Source organism: Musca vetustissima, unplaced genomic scaffold (assembly GCF_032173495.1).
Source record: "Musca vetustissima isolate MV318-11 ecotype Yass unplaced genomic scaffold, APGP_CSIRO_Mvet_v1 utg39406, whole genome shotgun sequence".
Classification (NCBI taxonomy): domain Eukaryota; kingdom Metazoa; phylum Arthropoda; class Insecta; order Diptera; family Muscidae; genus Musca; species Musca vetustissima.
The window spans coordinates 122929-144848 of record NW_026876207.1 but is presented as its reverse complement, the minus strand read 5'-3'; the positions used below and the strand labels follow the sequence as shown (position 1 = coordinate 144848).

At 34.9% G+C, this 21920-nt stretch overlaps 3 non-coding genes across 3 annotated transcripts; 2 read left to right on the top strand and 1 right to left on the bottom strand.

The window, feature by feature from the left end:
• Positions 1-2795: 2795 nt before the first annotated feature.
• On the bottom strand, positions 2796-2867 carry Trnae-uuc (transfer RNA glutamic acid (anticodon UUC)). Its single transcript has one exon. It is a non-coding gene; the product is annotated as a tRNA-Glu (tRNA).
• An 11591-nt stretch (positions 2868-14458) lies between these two features.
• Positions 14459-14530, top strand: Trnad-guc (transfer RNA aspartic acid (anticodon GUC)). Its single transcript has one exon. It is a non-coding gene; the product is annotated as a tRNA-Asp (tRNA).
• Positions 14531-16726: 2196 nt separating this feature from the next.
• Positions 16727-16798, top strand: Trnae-cuc (transfer RNA glutamic acid (anticodon CUC)). Its single transcript has one exon. It is a non-coding gene; the product is annotated as a tRNA-Glu (tRNA).
• The last annotated feature ends 5122 nt before the right edge of the window (positions 16799-21920 follow it).

Genomic DNA, 21920 nt, shown 5'->3' with positions numbered 1-21920 from the left:
TCTTTCGATTTGTACGAAGTTCGGCACAGTGTAATGAATTAGGCCTAGAATGATGTGTGTTAAGTTTCCTGAAAATCGGTTCAGATTTAGATATAGCTCCCATATATATTTTCGTCCGATTTAATGTAAATGGTGCACCAAAGTCCCTACATATATTTCGATTTGCACGAAATTTCGCACAGCGTAATGAATTAGGTCTGGAATGATGTCTGTTAAGTTTTCTGAAAATCGGTTCAGATTTAGATATAGCTCCCATATATATTTTCGTCCGATTTAATGTAAATGGTGCACCAAAGTCCCTACATATATTTCGATTTGCACGAAATTTCGCACAGCGTAATGAATTAGGTCTGGAATGATGTGTGTTAAGTTTTCTGAAAATCGGTTCAGATTTAGATATAGCTCCCATATATATTTTCGTCCGATTTAATGTAAATGGTGCACCAAAGTCCCTACATATATTTCGATTTGCACGAAATTTGGCACAGAGTAATGAATTAGGTCTAGAATGATGTGTGTTAAGTTTCCTGAAAATCGGTTCAGATTTAGATATAGCTCCCATATATATTTCCGTCCAATTTAATGTAAATGGTGCACCAAAGTCCCTACATATATTTCGATTTGCACGAAATTTCGCACAGCGTAATGAATTAGGTCTGGAATGATGTGTGTTAAGTTTTCTGAAAATAGGTTCAGATTTAGATATAGCTCCCATATATATTTTCGTCCGATTTAATGTAAATGGTGCACCAAAGTCCCTACATATATTTCGATTTGCACGAAATTTGGCACAGAGTAATGAATTAGGTCTAGAATGATGTGTGTTAAGTTTCCTGAAAATCGGTTCAGATTTAGATATAGCTCCCATATATATTTTCGTCCAATTTAATGTAAATGGTGCACCAAAGTCCCTACATATATTTCGATTTGCATGAAATTTGGCACAGCGTAATGAATTAGGTCTAGAATGATGTGTGTTAAGTTTCCTGAAAATCGGTTCAGATTTAGATTTCATTTTACTGGTCCTTTAAAAATGCGACGTCTGTTAGGATTCATATGTTGAATATAAACAAAGTGGTGAAGGGTATCATATAGTCGGCCCCGTTCGACTTTAATACTTTCCTTACTGGTTTTACTCTCTGTCGAGTTCCTCCCATTAGTACTCAATCGGTTTGGAGTCTGGAGACTACAGAGGATGTGGAAGGATATGCGCGACGTTGTACGCAATCCACATAGTTACGTTATGAGCCGTGTGTTTTGGGTCGTTGTCAGGTTTTAGGTTTTCGTCTAGAAACTCGAGCACTATACCCAATCGTAAACTTTTCAAGCTTCCCTGATTATGCAAATGGTTTATTTATGGTTTCTATTTGCTTTCTTGCCATTTTTACAAACACTTGACACAATCTTTAAGTAAAATTCAGCAGTTTGTGAAAAACACTCACTACAAGAACCGATCTACGTTAAATGCAGTGTTGCCACCAATGGAGCAAATTACACCTGAAGGATACAAAAATTACACATTTGGGGAAAAATTACACATGTATCAACATTTTTTATATTGTTAATAAATACTAGATAGGACAAATAAAAAACTTAAATAAAATAAATAAAAGTATATAATAATATATACATAACTAAAAAATTCCAAAAAATACAAGTTCAGAAAAAAGAATTTCTATTGTACATATCTTGTGTGGGTTCAAAGTTTGGGCCACCATTCCTACGTATGCCTTATTTTGTAAATAAAATTTCGGCAACAGTTTCTGAAGACATTTTGTTTCTTAAATCTGATTTGCAAATTTTTAAAGATCTAAATATACTTTATGCAGAAGCATTTGAGAATAGAAGAATTAAAAGAAAGTTAATAACTCTTTATAATGTTGGAATAATTCAGTTTCGGCCACTCATTATCGAGTTGCTGTAGGTTAATATTGACTGATGGAAATCTCTTCTGGAATATACTTAAGGTTTTTAATCGAAATGTTTGAGGTATTTTTCGATTATTAGTGTTATTAAACTTTAAAAAATAAATTACACATGACATTAAATACACATGGGCCCTTCAAAAAACTACAATTTATTACTTTTAAATTGTTTTAAAAATTAACTAAATTGTTATTATATTATTGTATAAAATATAACAATCATGTCCGGGCACTATTTGTTCCACATAATTCTTTCTTTCTTTTCTAAGTTTTAAAATTTATTAATTTGAAAGTGGTTTTGGTCATTTTGAGGCCGTCAGTCCAGCCACAAATCCCAGATAGGAGCAACCCCATCGGAACCGTGGGAAGATTCTAATCACAAAAGAATCATAATCCTGGATCATCACACGAACCTTATTAATAGGGTAGAACGTCAGTTCATACCTACTAATGACAATTTGACAACAGTAAAAGTGAAATCTATTAGTTCCCGCATTACGAAAGTGAATGAGAATTATCGACGAAGAAAAAAATTCAACAAAAAATTAACAGCATTCAAAACACACTACTCAACACATTTGTTAAAAAATATTAAAACCCATTCGTTGAAAATAAAATCCACAACAACAATTTCCACACAAACTGGAATTTATTGTTATCTTCAGAACCCAACAACACCACACACAAATTATGCTGTGCTGTGTTTATTTGTTGTTCTGTGTAGCATTGTTTTGTTGTTGCGGGCCAAACAACTAAACACAGCAGTGTAGTTCACCATAAGGGCTGTGGTTATCGTTACTTAAGTAGAAATCATTTAGGTAGCGTACAACACATTGTTGAGTAGTTTTTTTTTTGTTTACAAAAAACAATTTCCCATACCGGGAATCGAACCCGGGCCTTCTGGGTGAAAGCCAGATATCCTAGCCACTAGACCATATGGGATATATGCATAACGGAGGTAAATTGTGTACTTTAGTAGTTTGAGATATGGAATTGATCGTTTGTGGCAATAGAAGAACATTAGTGAATCATCGAAGAACTATTTTGATTGTTTGTATCATTAAGAAGTTAATTTGTGTGGCTGATAGAAATATAAATATGTAGGAACGTCAATGGCCATAGATACAAGTGTTTGTATGTATAGTTTGCTATTCTTGGAATTTGGTATAAAATAAATAAGTAAATTAGTTACAAATATTAAAAAGAATTTATTAAAAAATCAAAATTGACATCACGTCTAGTATGTAGGTTAGTAGCGGGAACAAAAAAAAAATACTATATTTAAATATTGGGAATAATCTTAGAAAATATTAGGACAAAGTCCCCATGTAGGCAGCTAAAAATTGTTGTAGTTACCCCATTTGAGTGCCTTATTATTATATGCATTTCCAGAATAGTTCTCAAGATATTAAAAAACTCCTAATATTAAAATATCATAATACATTATTACATTAACCATCCATTTTGGTTGAAATCTTTTTTCAAAACCAACTAAGAGAGGACCTATACAATAGCCTTGGGAGAACCTTTACAATACTAACATAACTATATAAGATTATGTTAGTAAATATTGTAAAGGGAGTTTTTTAAATTTATTTCCCAAAAAATCCGATATATCATGAGAATATTCGGATTCAAATTAGATGGGCTTATATATAAAAACCTATATACACCGCACATATTTGTATGCAAGCCAAATTTTTACAGTACAGTCCAATCGGTTGAAAATGCGGCTAAAGTCTTCAAAATACCGAAAATGGGATGGTACAGTTCTATGGGAGCTATACCAAAGCGTAAACTTCCATTGATAATGTTTGGTAGCTCGATGTAACCCCCTGGGAACCTGAATCATAAAATTAGACCGAATTCGGTTGATAAACTTACCCAAACTGTCCAAAATACCGAATAATGGGTGTACTATGGGGGCTATCCGGGATAATTTTTCTACTCAATAAGAATAATTTGAAGAAAAATTTTAATACAGCCAATTTGGTGGAATCATGTGTCTAAGCTCCCCAAAATAACGATGTATGTGATGTAGAGTTATATGGGGGATTCCCTAAAAAGTGAACCATAAGAACCTAAAAAATCAAATTAAAGCCAATTCGGTTAAAAAACGTGATAAAATATGGGGGCTACAAAGAAAAATGGGCCAATGTTTTTGGTAGGGACATTTTCAACGCAATGATAATTTCAAATATAAAACATGTTTCCCAAAATACGGGTGTAGCATTATGTGGGGGATTAAAAGGTGGACGACTAATATTTAGTAGCTAACCTGCTGACAAAAACCCGACCCACTTTTAGGCAATTAATAATTATTAAAATTAAATATTTTTAAATTTTTCCAAAGGCATTCTTAACATATATAATAATTAAAACCCACAAATGGGTAACAAGAACTTTCATTTGTTGACATAGGGCTTTTGTGACACTATTCCAACTACATTGAAAGGTATAAAAAACTGATAAAATCCAACGTGCGATATTATTAGGTGAAGATCATTTTCCGAGTTTGTCCTTCCATAAATGTTCAATGCTCTTATTATTTAGACTTACAGAAGATGTAACAATACGTTCGGTTGGAATGAATAACAGCTGTCCCTGGTTTTGTTTTTTTTCCGTTTTCTTATTGAAAAAAATTATACTTCCCTAATATTTCTATTATCTATGGTGGTGATGTCTGTCCCTATGCGATCAGGTAAATTTTCTTAAGCAGCGGAATTTCTTCGATATTTGGAATGTGCGTACACATATACACACAACCAACAATAATTATACATACACACACATTTTGTTTAGACGAGGCACCCAAAAAATAATCTCTGTTGAAAATAGAAACAACAACATAATTTGTTGTTGTTGTAATTTTGTATTTATATGATTGTGCGTTAAATAGTTTACGCTAACAGTTCTTATTTTGGAATTCCAGTGTCTTGTATTCATGATACGTTTTATTTTTTATACAAAAACTTCTCATTCACTTAGTAGTCGCGGTACCTAATATATTTCGGTTTTACTGTTGTCAAATTGTCATTAGTAGGTATGAACTGACGTTCTACCCTATTAATAAGGTTCGTGTGATGATCCAGGATTATGATTCTTTTGTGATTAGAATCTTCCCACGGTTCCGATGGGGTTGCTCCTATCTGGGATTTGTGGCTGGACTGACGGCCTCAAAATGACCAAAACCACTTTCAAATTAATACATTCGAAAAACTCTTAATTAAGAATTGGTGACTTCCCCACCAACTTTCTTGATTGTATTTTGATATGTGAGAAAATGTTATTAGAAAAGGTATATATTTTCCTGTTCAAAGAAAAGTTGAATGTCGATTCAGTCAGGTTCATCGGGGATTAACTGTACTCGCCAGCGTGACCGCTGACGTTTTTCGAAAAGTATCATGGAAATATCATTTTTGAAAAAAAAGTGGCACAAATAAAAAGGTGGCACACTATTTTGCTACATATTAATATGGAATCTGATGAAATTATATATGGACGGTACTTACAAATTTTAAAATCGGACAAAAGCTAAGGTTTTTATTCAAATATTTCAATATTTGAGACGATTTAACAAAATCCACATTATTCTCATCCCAAGCCTGTATCCCATGAAAAGTCATTGTAGACTCGATTCTATACCCAATGAAAAATTTCGACTCAGTTGAGAAAAAAAATCGGGTCTTAGGCGCACCATCTTGTATACGGGAGCTATACCTATATCTTAACCGATTTTCAACAATTTGATAGGTTGGGTTACAAAAATACTTTCCGTATGTCATCAAATGCACAATAACAATTCCCTGTACCACAGGATGTAACAATTCGAATAGACAATTTCAATAAAACCAATCGAAAAACGGATCACATAAATATTTCCTTTGTAAATATCTTCGTATAGGAGCATTTTAAAACAAATTGGCAAAATATAGGAAGAAGTTGCACAAAATTTCAAAAAGTGGCACATTTGGTATCAAAATAGAAAAGTGGCACAAGAGTAACAAGGCCGAAAAAAGTATCAAATACTTTGGTAGCACAACAGTCATATAAAGGTCCCAATTCTTTTTTCGGCATAATCAGGTCCTAGTCGAATTTCCCCAAGTAAATTTTATGTTTTTACTTGCTTTTAATTGCCCATTTCATAAAAGGTCGGCCAGCCTAGATAAACATAAGCTCGCCTTTAGTCATTTAGATCATTTATAGAAACTCATTTTAACTCGTCCATAAAGACTCTCTGTCAGCTCGTCCATAAAGACTCTCTGTCAGCTCGTCCATAAAGACTCCCTGTCAGCTCGTCCATAAAGACTCCCTGTCAGCTCGTCCATAAAGACTCCCTGTCAGCTCGTCAATAAAGACTCCCTGTCAGCTCGTCTATAAAGACTCCCTGTCAGCTCGTCTATAAAGACTCCCTGTCAGCTCGTCTATAAAGACTCCCTGTCAGCTCGTCTATAAAGACTCCCTGTCAGCTCGTCTATAAAGACTCCCTGTCAGCTCGTCTATAAAGACTCCCTGTCAGCTCGTCTATAAAGACTCCCTGTCAGCTCGTCTATAAAGACTCCCTGTCAGCTCGTCTATAAAGACTCCCTGTCAGCTCGTCTATAAAGACTCCCTGTCAGCTCGTCTATAAAGACTCCCTGTCAGCTCGTCTATAAAGACTCTCTGTCCGCTCGTCTATAAAGACTCCCTGTCAGCTCGTCTATAAAGACTCTCTGTCCGCTCGTCTATAAAGACTCTCTGTCCGCTCGTCTATAAAGACTCCCTGTCAGCTCGTCTATAAAGACTCCCTGTCAGCTCGTCTACAAAGACTCCCTGTCAGCTCGTCTACAAAGACTCCCTGTCAGCTCGTCTATAAAGACTCCCTGTCAGCTCGTCTATAAAGACTCCCTGTCAGCTCGTCTATAAAGACTCCCTGTCAGCTCGTCTATAAAGACTCCCTGTCAGCTCGTCTATAAAGACTCCCTGTCAGCTCGTCTATAAAGACTCCCTGTCAGCTCGTCTATAAAGACTCCCTGTCAGCTCGTCTATAAAGACTCCCTGTCAGCTCGTCTATATAGACTCCCTGTCAGCTCGTCTATAAAGACTCCCTGTCAGCTCGTCTATAAAGACTCCCTGTCAGCTCGTCTATAAAGACTCCCTGTCAGCTCGTCTATAAAGACTCCCTGTCAGCTCGTCTATAAAGACTCCCTGTCAGCTCGTCTATAAAGACTCCCTGTCAGCTCATCTATAAAGACTCCCTGTCAGCTCATCTATAAAGACTCCCTGTCAGCTCGTCTATAAAGACTCCCTGTCAGCTCGTCTATAAAGACTCCCTGTCAGCTCGTCTATAAAGACTCCCTGTCAGCACGTCTATAAAGACTCCCTGTCAGCACGTCTATAAAGACTCCCTGTCAGCTCGTCTATAAAGACTCCCTGTCAGCTTCGGAGTCTTTCGATTCTTCCCATACGAATGCATAAAATTCAAATTTCATTACATTAAATTCCTGTTAAATTGCACTGGCTATGTCATCCTACTCCATTTTGTGTTCCACAACTTGCATGTAATTTTATAACCTCTGGTTATTGGACATGGTTAACTGCGTTGAGTACCAATTTCATTAGAAAGCAAACAAATCCTTGTTGTTTTATGTTTGTGGACTCTTATCCTTATACGGAACACGAAAGCATATAAATAATAGCTAAAGAGAAAACAAAGCAGGGAAAAACTGCACGAATCATTACATATCCCTGTTTCCTGAAATGGAGCAACATTAGCAGGAACAACAACAACATCAAACTGTGATACTCAGTAAATGCATCATGAATGACAATGTTGTCATTGTTGTTGTAAAAATGGCTTAGGATGATGACATGTTTTTCTCATTTTTACATAGATGACAGGACAACTTGTCCAGTTTCCCGACTAATGGACAAATATATACCAACATACGGGACACAAGTGTCCTTTTCTGTGTGTGTGTTGAGAATGGCGCCTAAGGTTACAAAATAGAATCATCATCATACTTAACCCATTTCAGAAAACATGAGTGGTAAATAGTGTGCATGTGTGTCGGTGTATGAGGTTGAATGTGATATTAATGAACTTTAAAGCTTGTCCAGAAACAATGGGAAAATAATGCGGGAGATGAGATCATAGAAATAAATAGTATGTTACGGATAATGATTTTTAAATGGATTCTTTTTTTTTGTCGAATTTTCAACTAACACAATTAAAATTTGTTTTTAAATTGAAATTTATTTGAAATGCTTTAAGTGGTGAGCCTACAAAGGTCTTTTTAGACAAGTTGAAGAAGACTTTATAGCCGAGCTGGCATGGAATCTTTATAGACGAGCTGATGGGAGTCTTTATAGACGAGCTGACAGGGAAATTTGGGCACGTTTTTAAACAGAAATTAAAATATTTATACCCTCATCCTTTCATCAAAAGATAGCATAGCTATTCTTAAGTATAAAATATACCTACGAATAATAGTAACCCCCATTGTTCGGTATTTTGGGAACACGTGCTTGAACCAAATTATCTGTAATTTTATACTTTGGATTCTCATTAAGTAGAAAATCTCCCTACCAAAAATGATCAATATTGTCCCAAGTTTCCGGGTAGCCCCCATATAATGGTACACCCATAATTCGGTGTTTTGTGGGGTTGGGAATGTTTTTGACCGAATTCGCTCTAATTTGATTTTTAAGGGTCCTCGTGGGATGACAAATCTTCCTAGAATATAAATAAAGGTAAAAGTTAAAAAAAAACTTATAAAAGCTCCACTTCTTTTTCGGTATTAATAAAATTTTAACCGAATTTCCTCATGTTAGTGGCTATAATTTGACAGATCGGATTCCTGGCGAATAAAAAAATATATTAATAAAACACTATTTTGTCGGAGCATGAACAACCTGCTAGCACATAACACAATAACATAGTTTCCCTATAAATGTCCCGATTGACTAAGGGAATTTTGAATGAATCCTACGTGGTGGAGAGTATATTGAAATTTTTTGGGATCTCCTTGATTCGAAAATGTCCCTACCAGAAATAGTCAATATAGGTCCAATTTTATATTTAGCCCCTATATAACGCTGAAAAAATGCCAAATTTCCAACAGAAAGGGCTGTAGTTGATAATTTGGATTCTTATTGCCAGTAATTTGTTTTCATTCACGTAAGTGATCGAAATTTTCAAGATAGAGCTATGGTGATGTTCGATATTGAAAATTTGAATCTCGCCCCATTTTCAGTATATTGAAGATTTATACCACTTTTTTCAACCAAAAGGGCTGTAACATTGCAAGAGTTGGAGGCTCACATACACATATGCCTAAAATAATCTAAATATGTCCATGTTTTGTCATAGCCCCACTATATAAGAAATTCGCTGCATTTTCCTTCTGAAGTGGTTCATAATCTGAAATATCCCCATATAAAAATTTCCCGCCTTATTTTCTGTATTTCCAACCTAAATGTCTGGAATTTGGAATGTTTCCCAAATCAGCAACATTCTGCTCACAATTTGCTATGGAAAAGATCAAAAAGCAAAGGTCCCGACATTTTTATACCCTTCACCACACTGTGGTGCAGGGTATTATGTCTTTGTGCATATGTTTGTAACAGGCAAAAATAATCGAGATAGACACATGGTTCCTTTTGAGAATATGCATAGAATCACTTTTTGAGTTGATTTATGCATGTCCGTCTGTCCGTCCGTCCATGTATTTTTGTTAACAAAGTACAGGTCGCATTTATGATCCGATTTCGATGAAATTTGGCACAGGTCACTTATTTGGCCCAAGGACGAACCCTATTGAATTTGGGAAAAATCGGTTCAGATTTAGCTCCCATATATATTTTCGTCCGATTTAAGGTAAATTTGACACAGCGTAATGAATAGGGTCTAGAAAATCGATGTTAAGTTTCCTGAAAATCGGTTTGGATTTAGATATAGCTCCCATATATATATTTTCGTCCGATTTTATGTAAATGGTGCACCAAAGTCCTTATATATCCTTCGATTTGCACGAAATTTGGCATAGCGTACTTAATTATGTCTAGAGTGATGTGTATTAAGTTTCGTGAAAATCGGTTCAGTTTTAGATATAGCTCTTATATATTTTTTCATCCGATTTTATATAAATGGTGCACCAAAGTCCTTATATAACTTTCGATTTGCACGAAATTTTGCATAGCGCACTGAATTAAGTCTAGAACGTTGAGTGTTAAGATCGGTTCAGATTTAGATATAGCTCCCATATATGAGTATGTTCCTGCGAGGGAACATTGGCATGCAATTGTAAGGGTACATATGTACAATATACCGAAAGTTGTGAAAGGTATCATATAGTCGGCCCAGACCGACTTTACTACTTTCCTTACTGGTTAAATAATTTTAAAGGTTCAGTTTATAAAAAAGTTCGGCCCCAATTTTTTAGATGCTTTCACACTTCTTCTCTCACTTTGCAAGAGGTCAATGTCCACAAGTATGTCGAAGTATATAATGTAGGACTGATTAAAGCGGTCTTTCACACTGACTTCAAAGGGTAGTGTTTTCATGCATTTTCCTAACATCCCTTCAATCTATCTTTAATTCTTCCGCCCAAACTCCCCAAAAATATTTATGGTTACCTTAACAGGCCATAAAGCTTTAATAGATATTTATACTTATGTATGTCTATATTTGTATATACAAGATATTCCAAGGTAACTAATATTTTCCAAGGTAACTAATATTTTCGGCAAACAAAATAAACACTTTGTTGTTCTTGTTTTACATTCAAATTCCATTTCGAAATAAACACAAGAAATTCTATTTGGAAATGCACTTCACTCCAACCGACGAACTACTGAAAGCGAAAAGTGACTTTAACGACGACGACAGCAGACAGGCAGTCAGTCAGGAAGGCAGGCAGGCATTCAAGCGACCAAACTCGAAAAGACAAACAGAGACATCAGTCATTTGGGAATAATTTCATTCGCATTCCCCAAACACGACCTGTATCCGGTGTATAATTCACCATTTTATGTTTATTTGCGTTTACATGAAAAATAAATTTACAACTTAAGAAAAGAAAAGTAAATTAAGAAAAATGTCTGAAAGAATCCACCGAGCGAGCGAACGACGGGAGAATAACAACCATAACACGGTGTCATCCAATATAACTTCAAAACAAATGGAGAAAAACAACAACAACAAAGGGACGAACGGTAATGTTCCAGCGAATGTCACTTGAAAATCCCCCGTACACTCGCAGACACACTCACACACACAAAGGAATGTAACAAACATTTATTTGGCAACCAGGACATCCAACGTCGTCATTCATCTTTGGAAGTGAGAAAATTTTAGCAAGAAGTAGACAGAACGCGGCTCGGTGGAAGTTCACTTGGAGTTAAGGTAATTTTTATGAACAGCAACAAAACACCAGTTGTTCATTTGAGGAAAATACAAAAACAAAAATCCATATCCTTTAAGACAAAAAAAGTGGAACACATTTTCCGAGAAAAAAAGAAAACAAACAACAACAGAAAAAACCCTTCAAAATTTAAAGTATGTTTTGTGTTCTTTTAGCTGCAATGGATGAATGTTTTCGAATCGTAAAACCCCAACACAAAATATACCCAAAGGACATATTAAAGTAAGAATTGTGTTTTTGTTGTTTTGTTTGATGTTATTCTGTTTCTTGTAAACGAAGAAAACATGTCTTAATTCCGAACACAATCCGACCACAAAACATGACACTAATAACTTTATAGCCTACTAACATTTATTTGGTGGCTTTAAAGTTCGAAAAAAGTATCACTAATTTTCGAAAAGAGTTCTTCATATTAATTTTGTTTATATCCTGTCGTGGGACCAATTTGTGGCTGTGACAATGGAAAACAAACATCTTATGGAGGTCGGCAGGATTTACATAGTATTAATGAGCCGACTAATGAATATTAGTTATATGTGTGCAAATCCTTATTATCATAACTTCGTGATTATTCAATAAATGAGGGAGTTATTCGAATATATTAATTGATATCCACAAATAGTAATCTAATAAATAACAAGTAAAAATGTCGTTAACTTCGGACGGGTCGAACGTTTTATATCATCGACTGGAATATGTATAATATGTTATTTTAATTATGTTCTGTATATGCTCTGAGAAAAGTGCCATATTACAGACATTAAAGTTGTAAACTAGGCTAAGAGTGTCAATGTACCGAAAATTAAGTGGAGGTATTCAAACACAGGGATCGCTATTGATCATTTTTCCTGGAAGATGTTTTTATACCCTTCACCACACTCTAGTACAGGGTATTATGTATTTGTATATATGTTTGTAACATACAAAAGGAAACGAGATAGACCCATAATTCCTTTCGAGAATATGCATAGAATCACTTTCTGAGATGATGTATGCATGTCCGTCTGTCTTTTGATGTTATATTGTAAACAAAGTACGCATTTATAATCTGATTTGGATGAAATTTGGTGCAGCTTAGTTATTTGGCCCAAGGACAACCCCTATTGAAATTGGTGAACATCGTTTCAGATTTAGATATAGCTCCCATATATATTTACGTTCGATTTTATGTAAATGAGCACCGAGGTCCCTATAGATCTTTCGAATTGCACGAAATTTGGTATAGCGCACTAAATTAAGTACAGAATGATGTGTATTAAGTTTCGTGAATATCGGTTCAGATTTAGATATAGCTCCCATATATATTTTCCTCCGATTTAAGATAAATGGTGCGTCAAAGTCCGGCTATATCCTCCGATATGCACGAAAATTAATGTAGCGTACTTCTTTGAGTCCAGGATGATGAGTGGTAAGTTTCATGAAAATCGGTTAAGATTTAGATATAGCTCCCATATATATTTTCGTCCGATTTTAGGTAAATAGTGCATATATAGTGTATATATCTTTCGATTAGCACGAAGGTTGCCATAGCTTACTGAATTGAGTCGAGAATGATGAAAGCTAAGTTTCGTGAAAATCAGTTAAGTTTTGTAAATTGTGCACCAAACTCCTTATATAACCTTCGATTTGCACGAAATTTGGCATAGCGTACTGAATTAAGCCTAGAACGATGTGTGGTAAGTTTCGGGAAAACCGGTTCAGATTTCGATATAGCTCCCATATATATTTTCGTATTATTTTGTTGTACATGGTGCACCAAAATCCTGCTATACCTTTCGATTTGCACGAAGTTTGGCATAGCGTACTGAATTGAGCCGAGAATGATGTGTGCTAAGTTTCGTGAAAATAAGTTCAGATTTAAATATAGCTCCCATATACATATATTTTCGTCCGGTTTTATATAAATGGTGCACCAAAGCCCTTATATATCTTTCGATTTGTACGAAATTTGGCATAGCATAATGAGTTGAGTCTAGAGTGATTTGTGTTAGTTTTTGTGAAAATCGGTTTAGATTTATATACATTTTTGTCCAAAGTCCCGCTATACCTTTCGATTTACACGAAATTAGGCATAGCGTACTGAATTGAGTCGATAATGATGAAAGCTAAGTTTCGTGAAAAGCGGTTCAGATTTATATATAGTTCTCGTATATTAGGTCAGGGAAAAAGATTTCCGATTTTATGTAAATAGTGCACTAAACTCCCACTATATATATATTCGATTGAAGCAATGTTTTTCATAGCGTACGGAATTGGATCTAGAATGGCAAGTGTAAACTTTCATTGAAATCGGATCAGATTTAGATATAGTTCCCATATATTAGGTCAGGGAAAAAGAAATCCATTATTTTTATATGAACTGTAGGACTTTATTTAACATGCTTTGGAATGTCCGATTTGGACCAAATAGGCATGACTTGTCATTTTTAAGGTATTTTTCGATAATTTCTCAGATTTTATCGACATTTTCGACGACCGGCCTACCTGTGCGATGTGCATCTTTAACACAAAAATTCCTGAACGGAATCTACGAAATCAATGTTGCACATAATTGGCTGTTAGAGTATAGGAACCATAGACACCATTCACAATTTTAGCCGCTTGTCTTTCATGTTCGCCTTTGGCATGGAAAAACCCGAAAATGTACCGAATTTTCTCTTTGTTCATCACTTCCATTTTGAACACCCTGTACAGCCTTCCAACGAGCATAAATCTGAAAAATTTTTTGATCGATAATTAAAGAGAAATCTAACAGTACAGCCATCTGTCTTAGAAAATAATGGATTTCTTTTCCCAACCTAATACATGAACCCGTAATGTTAAATAATATATACATACTTGGTGAGAAAAATGCAGATTAAACCTTCAAAACAACGAAATTGTACAGGACCTACATAGTACATCGAAATAGTTTTGCAAATTTTGCAAATGTTTCTTAATATCCAAGAACCAGATTCTTGAAATTTGATATTTGCCAATACAAGTGGGTAGGAGGCGGATGATATTTTCCTACAAATATTTTCTGTCTGTCCATTTTGGTTCGATTCAGATCATTCCAATATGAATTTTTTTAGTGTTGCAGATAATGTCCAAATTTGTATTTGTGTTCTGACAGCAAACAAATATCAATCCTCGATAGTATAGTGGTTAGTATCCCCGCCTGTCACGCGGGAGACCGGGGTTCAATTCCCCGTCGGGGAGAACGACAATTTTTTTTATTTTTAAAATGTTTTTTTTTAATTTCTTAAATTACTAAATAATATTGCTGCGTAAAATTGAAGCAATTTCCATATATCTGCTACAACGAATTGAGATAAATTTCCAATATGTTGCATATAAATATATTGTATAAACCTGATCTGAGATGGGCCGTGGATAAAAACCCGGTAAATTGGGTAAATGCCCATTTGTGGGTATTTATTTTGGGTATTTACTATATTGTATCGCCAATAAAACATCTTAAACCTTATTTCCAGGTTTCTGTAATAAAATCGTTTCAAAGTTTGGCTCGCATATTTTTTATCAAAACAACTACAGGTGCGAAAGATGGAGTCTCTGGGTCCATGTTTCGATATAGCCCCCATATTACAGTACCTTCCGATTGGTGGTATTTTTGTTTATCAATTAGCAATATTTTTCAACAAAATTTTGATGTAAAGTGTCACAAAATATCCTTGTAAAAATTGTCGGCTTAGATTCACGTATTCTTACAGCTCCCATATAATTAATTATTACCCCAAACATTGAGTATGTCGAACCGCTTAGCGTAGGCTGTTCGTCCAATGCCAGTCAAAGTTGTGAACCAATCGTCACGAAATTGTGTATTTAGGACGGGTTCTGCCCATAAAATATCCCTATTGTTTTTTGTAATGATGCGTTACAATTTATGGGATAAAATGGACCAAATATTTGAATTTTGTCTGTTTTTCTGGTCGTTCAGATGGCTACAATTATGACCAGAATGCATGATTTTGCACGAGGAAAGGCATCTGCCCAAAGAATAAGCATGAATATTTTGATAATGATCGCTCAATATTTAGAGGGTCTAATGGACTTAAGTGGGAGTTATACGTACATGTTTGCAGTGGTCTACCTAATATGATGTTGTTTAGTATTACCATTAATTACCACACTAGGGAGCGGAAATGTTGCGCTGATGGCTTGGAAATTTTGCTTTAGGTTCCGGTTATGGATGATCGGATGATATTTTGGAGGTAAAATGGACCGAAAACTTTTGGGCGTGACTGTTAGTCTGTAATCGGTCAAGAGGGTGCAAATATCGCGAAATATTGCCAAGGCTCGTGGTAGTTGTGTAAGGTAAAATATATTTTGCCCCGTCCAACTATACTGTTCCGCTCACTGGTTTAAAATACAATGTATATCAAAACAATTAATACAGTATTTTTCGGTTAATTGCACATCAAAATTTGCACAAATTTTTGTTCAATTAACCGAGGAACCAATTATCCGAACCCGCTTACTATGAAATTAAATATTTTTGACCCATCATGTGGTTCAATTAAGCGTGGAAACCAATTAACCGTAGGGTCAATTAACCGAAAAATACTGTAGTATGAAAAATGAGGTCCCTGGGTCCATGTTATGATATAGCCCTAATATAACCGTAACTCCCGATTTAAGGTATACCCAAGTGTTTAAAGTATTATAAAACTATCCACTAGTACTTTGCTGAATATAAGCCCTAATTTGACAGCTAAGGAAAACAGATAGTCAAAAGTTAGAAACGTATAAGAAATTATTAATTCAAGAATCATTTTTTAGAAGAAGTCATTAAAAATTGGGTGGTTGCAGGGTTAATGCTCAACTAAAAAAAATAATATTTAATATTGAACGAATGTGTGCCGATCATTGGACCGAAGTAGGCGAATCGGCTCATTGGGTATCTGTCATATGTACATATAATTTGGTATTTTGAATTTTTTGTGGCTAAAATGTTCATGTCTAATGTTAAAAAACTTTTGAAGGTGAATATTTTGGCAAGAGTGCAAATTTCAAAATTTGTATTTGGATTTTAATTTTTTTACAATTTTTCTTATGTACTTCCATTATTGGAATCCCTAGCGCAAATTACGTTGTCGAACAAAAAACAAACGAACACAAACCGCAGTATTTAAGCAACATGAGTGGAAGAATCATTGTCCGCATTTGTATTCAATGGGCTTGTGTTCTTTCTATTGAGGGCTGCTATTTTTAGCGCTGCCACAAACAAACCGGTCTGTAGAATATTCAACAGAGAATAGCAAGCGATTAAAAAAAACGAATAACCACACACACACACATTATGGTGGTGAGTTTGTTCATTAATAACAGACCTATGTGAAATGAAACTCAACACATGTGGTAGAAAAGTTACAATGAGCCGACAGTTTACAACAATCCCGTATTGTCTAGTGGTTAGGATATCCGGCTCTCACCCGGAAGGCCCGGGTTCGATTCCCGGTACGGGAAGAATTACTTTTTTTTATTTTTTTTTTAAATTTATATTTTGTGTTTTTTCTTTTGTCTCATTATAAAAAATAATAAAAAGAAATTTAATTCAATTCCTTTGTTTTGGAACTAATTTAAAAAATAAAAGTTTTATGTTTGTTGTTAAACAAAATTTTTTGTTGTTAGATTATATATTGTTGCCCTCTTCGGCTTGTTTGCTTTTAATAAAACCTGTGGTTAAGTTTTATAAGACACTATCTCATGCCACAGTCAAATGAAATTTGTTCTTTAAGAAGAAATGAAAATGAAAAACAAACAGTAAACAACAATAAAACCATTTAATGTTAAATAATTCAGATTAATGAGATTTTCCATTTTCGCCTTCATTCATTCGGCTAGTCAGCCAGTCACTCAGTCAAGTCGTTGGCTATTCATTATGGTCCACCATAAAGGGGGAGAACTTAGACATGCAGTGTTGCTGCACAGTGTTTTGAATGCATGGAATAGTGGGTGTAAACCGTGGGATGATTGGGGGAGAACTGAAAAACAAAACTACATAGGTTGAAAAAAATGTATTTTTTAAGGCCTTCGCCTTGCTTAACTTGAAAAAAATATTTTTGAACAAATCTATGCTTAGGTTGAAAAAAAAAATATTTTCGAAAAAATCGACGCCTTACTTAGATAGAATTTTTTTTATAAATATTTTCTTTGCTTAAATTGATTTTTTTTAATCTACGCCTTGCTTAGATTGAAACCAGAAAGAAAAGTAGTAAAGTCGGACGGGGCCGACTCTATGATACCCTTCACCACTTTGAGTATATTCAACAGATGAATCCTAACAGACGTCGCATTTTTTAAGGACCAGTAATATGAAATTGGAACCATAAATACGTCATTCTGCAACCGATACTAAATTATTCATTTGGTCAGATATAGAAGCTTTATCTAAATTTGAACCGATTTCAGGAATCTTAACACACATCTAGACCTAATTCATTACGCTGTGCCAAATTTAGTGCAAACCGAAAGATATTATGGGACTTTGGTGCACCATTAACATTAAATCGGACGAAAATATAAATGGGACCTATATCTAAATCCGAACCGATTTTCAGGAAACTTAATACACATCATTCTAGACCTAATTCATTACGCTGAGCCAAATTTAGTGCAAATCGAGAGATATATAGGGACTTTTGTGCACAATTTACCTTAAATCGGACGAAAATATATATGAGATCTATATCTAAATCTGAGCCGATTTTCAGGAAACTTAACACACATCATTCTAGAGATAATTCATTACGCTGTGCCAAATTTCGTGCAAATCGAAAGATATATAGGGACTTTGGTGCACCATCTACATTAAATCGGACGAAAATATATATGGGAGCTATATATAAATCTGAACCGATTTTCAGGAAACTTAACACACATCATTCTAGACCTAATTTGTTACGCTGTGCCAAATTTCGGTCGACAAATACGATCAGAACCCCCAAAATACCAAAAATTTGGGGGTACCGTTATATGGGGAGTACCAGAAAAACTGGACCTATATTTATAATTTTTAGTGGAGTAATTTGGTACCCAATAAGAACCCAATGTACAACATTTCAGAGAATTCAGTTATAAAACGAGCCCAAGAACTCGAAAATACCGAAAATTAAGGGTACCCTTATATGGGGGCTCTCGGAAGAAATTGACCTTTATTTATAATTTTTGGTAGGGAGATTTGCTACTCAATAAGAACTCAACGTACCAAATTTCGGCGAATTCGGTCGAAAAATGCGATCAAAACCCTCAAAATACATAAAATTGGGGGTACTCTTATATCGGGACTATCCGAAAAAATGTACCTTTATTTATAATTTTTGGTAGGGAGATTTGCTACCCAATAAGAAGTCAAAGTACAAAATTTCAGCGAATTCAGTTAAAAAACGCGCTCAAGAACCTCAAAGTACGGAAAATTTGGGGGTACCCTTATATGGGAGATATGCCTAAACGTGGACCGATTTTCTCCAATTTCAATAGGGTTCGTCCTTGGGCCAATTAAGTGACCTGTACCAAATTTCATCCAATTCGGATCATAAATACGACCTGTACTTTGTTTAAAATTTAACATGGGCAGACGGACTGACGGACAGTAAATCGACTCAGAAAGTGATTCTATGCATATTCTCAAAAGGAACCATGGGTCTATCTTGATTATTTTTGCCAGTTACAAACATATGCACAAAGACATAATACCCTGTACCATAGTGTGGTGAAGGGTATAAAAATATTTGTTTTTAAAAAATCTACTCCTCGAGTGAGCTACGCCTTAGGTTGGGGGTATAAAAATGCCATAGAACTTGCTAAAACCGAAATTTGAAATCCATTTCTAATTCTTCTCACTATTTTTTGCCGTCCTTCCGAACACTGTGGCTACATCTCATTATTCATTCACACACACACAATAACCAGTAAAACTCCAGCCTCCATCCCATGTCGCCGAAGAAGGAAGTCAAGAAGGGATAATTACAGAATGGTAATACACTCGAAAAATATAAACACAGACACCACTGAAGGTATACGAAAGAAATGTGGGTATGTCTGACCGGTGTGTATATTTGGCGGTAGACCGCATTCACATATCCTTGGGGACTACTTCGTCAGTGAAGCTTACCGTAAAGCTATGAATGAGAGTGGGGGATCAAAACAAAGTTTGATTGCCTTGTTTTGGGTGGTTGCTAGATGGGTGGTTGCGCTGCGTTGATTATGAAGGGCATGAAAATGCCGAATGCACTATAAAACACTATAAGGCAGACAGATGAAAAGACATACATATTGTACAAAATTGTACGGCGTTAAACCACCATACGAAAAACCACAAAATTTGCAGTGAATGATGATAATAAGACAACAACAACAATAATAACAACACCGAAAAGCTTCTATTTGTTGCTTTGTTTTTCGCTTATGTTTGTTTCAAATGCTATTTGTCCGGTCCATAATTAGAAAATCCCCAATTGGAAAAATCAACCCCTCAATAAAGATCAAAACATGTGCTGGCTGGCTGAGTCTTTCATGATAAATATCTTAAATAACATTTATTTACTTTCCTTGCATTTGCATTTGTTCTTGTTTTATTTCTAAAAGCTTAAAAGCCTCTAGGGCTTAAAGCCAAAAGACAAATTGTCTGTGGACCAATTTTGTTTTCAAAAGTTGTCCTTTTTTCCGAGTAATGCAATTTTTTTACAGAATTCAGAGGAAACCATACCAAATTGTCAATTATTGGGGGTTAAAATCTTTGGGCTTTATAATGTGTTTATCGTATGTGCGTCGGAATGTTAAAATAGTTGGCCATTTTTCTATGAATACAATTTTAAAAATATAACGTCACTATATAATAAATAAGTATATATCACGACGCTGAAGAATCAAAATTAATATAATTTATAAATAAATTCCATATTCTCATTTCCTAATTTTCAGACAGGTCAATTAATAAATTATAAAATAAATTGAAACACCCCATGTCAGGTTTTTGAAGACAAAAATCACGTATATAGATCGTTGGGATGTTTATAGAGCGCATAAAAACAGAACTGCAAAAATTTGGGAGGAATCGGGTTCAGATATTGATATAGCTTTCGTTTTGTTTCATTCGATGTTATATTAAGCCGCTCAAAGGTCACATTTTGTATTCGATTGCTTTAATGGTACATAGAGCAAACCTAAGTAATTACTTAAAGTGGAAATTCTAATATGAGATGGGCATAAAAAGTCGATCGGGATTTTTATATGTGGGATATGCCATGACAAATTACTATCAGGAGGAAAATAAATTACAAACACTCGCCTTGAATAATTATACTAGACCCGAAATGACGCTTGAACATTTTATGGGACTAATGTAGAAATATGTTCTGTGAATAATTTATTTATCCACCAATGTTACAGAATACCAAATTACAGTCACTTCGCAAATTTGAAATATAGTCACTTTGAAGATACATAGAACCATTTGAATAACCAAAGATCGCCCTATATTTATAATTATACCCTTCACCACACTGTGGTACAGGGTCTTGTCTTTGTGCATATGTTTGTAACAGGCAAAAATAATCGAGATAGACCCATGATTCCTTTTGAGAATATGCATAGAATATCTTTCTGAGTCGATTTATGCATGTCCGTCTGTCCATGTTAAATTGTAAACAAAGTACAGGTTGCATTTATGATCCGAATTGGATGAAATTTGGCAGAACTCATTTGTTTGGCCCAAGGACGAACCCTATTGAAATTGGGAAAAATCGGTTCAGATTTAGATACAGCTCCCATATATATTTTCGTCCGATTTAAGGTAAATGGGGTACCAAAGTCCCTATACATCTTTCGATTTGCACGAGATTTGGTATAGCCTACTGAATTAGGTCTAGAATGACGTGTGCTATGTTTCGTGAAAATCGGTTCAGATTTAGATATAGCTCCCATATATAGTTTCGTCCGATTTTAGGTAAATGGTGCACCAAAGTCCCTATATATCTTTCGATTTGCACGAAATTTGGCATAACGTACTGAATAAAGTCTACAATGATTTAAGTAAATGGTGCACCAAAGTCCCTGAAAATCATTTGATTTGCACGAATTTTGGCACAACGTATTGAATTAAGTATAGAATAAAATGTGCTAAGTTTCGTGAAAATCGGTTCAGATTTAGATATATTTCCCATAGTTTCGCCCGATTTAAGATAAATGGTGCACCAAAGTCCCTATATATCTTGCGATTTGCACGAAATTTGGCATAACGTACTGAATAAAGTCTACAATGATGTGTGCTAAGTTTCGTGAAAATCGGTTCAGATTTAGATATAGCTCCCATATATAGTTTCGCCCGATTTTACGTAAACGGTGCACCAAAGTCCCTGAAAATCATTTGATTTGCACGAATTTCGGCATAGCATATTAAATTAAGTCTAGAATGACGTGTGCTAATTTTCGTGAAAATCGGTTCAGATTTAGATATAGTTCCCATATATAGTTTCGCTCGATTTAAGGTAAATAGTCCACTAAAGTCCCTTGAAATATTTTGTATTTCACGAATTTTTGCACAGCGTAATGAATATGGCCTATAATGATGTGTGCTACGTTTCGTGAA